This window comes from Hylobates moloch, unplaced genomic scaffold (assembly GCF_009828535.3).
Source record: "Hylobates moloch isolate HMO894 unplaced genomic scaffold, HMol_V3 SCAFFOLD_7, whole genome shotgun sequence".
Taxonomy (NCBI): Eukaryota; Metazoa; Chordata; class Mammalia; order Primates; family Hylobatidae; genus Hylobates; species Hylobates moloch.
The window spans coordinates 11,505,084-11,505,887 of NW_026652282.1; positions in this window are offsets into that span (position 1 = coordinate 11,505,084).

Genomic DNA, 804 nt, shown 5'->3' on the forward strand with positions numbered 1-804 from the left:
TCCACTCCTATAGCTTTCTTCTTATTCCTGTAGCTTGACAAAATAAAAATTTCCTTCTCACTCACATTATACTCTACTGTGGGGTTGGTGGCCCTAGGTCTTTTGGGGATCCAGGCTTCTTCCATCTTATGGCACTGCCATCTTAAACAGGTGACATCTAAGGTGGCTGCAGAAGGTATAGTCCTAAGGGCCTCATGGAAGATTTTAGAGGTCCTAACATGTATAACTTCTGCCCACATTCCATTGAAGATCCAAGAGAAGTGGAAAATCCAGCTTACTGGTAGAGGAAATGAAATTTAGAAGAATATAGCCAGTCTCTGTTATAGCGCTCAACATAAACACCACCACCACCACCACCACCACCACCACCCTGACACACAGAAATAAGAAGAAAGCTATAGGAGTGGACTAATTCATTGAGGACATGAAGATAGAGTGAAAACTGAGGAGGAGAGTTTAAGAAATGGAAATACCAAATGGAATAAGATGTCCCAAAGAGAGTAAGGAAGATCAGATGATTCAGAGATGTTGGAGAGCCTAGAAGAGAACCAACCTATATAGAGGTGAAAGTGCCAAGAAGACGGAAGGTAAATTTCCGTAAGGAGGATAATGTCTACTTTGCTAAGACTCTTGCTTTCATCAGAGGCAAAGAGCATCATGATAATTGTTTAAAAAAAAAAGAAAGAGAAAGAAAGAAAGACACCTTATACATCTATACTCCACCTCAAAACCATCATTAGCTTATCTTTACAAATTTTTGAAACCCCAAACCTATCAGCTTGGCTTTCAATGCCTTCTTTTACC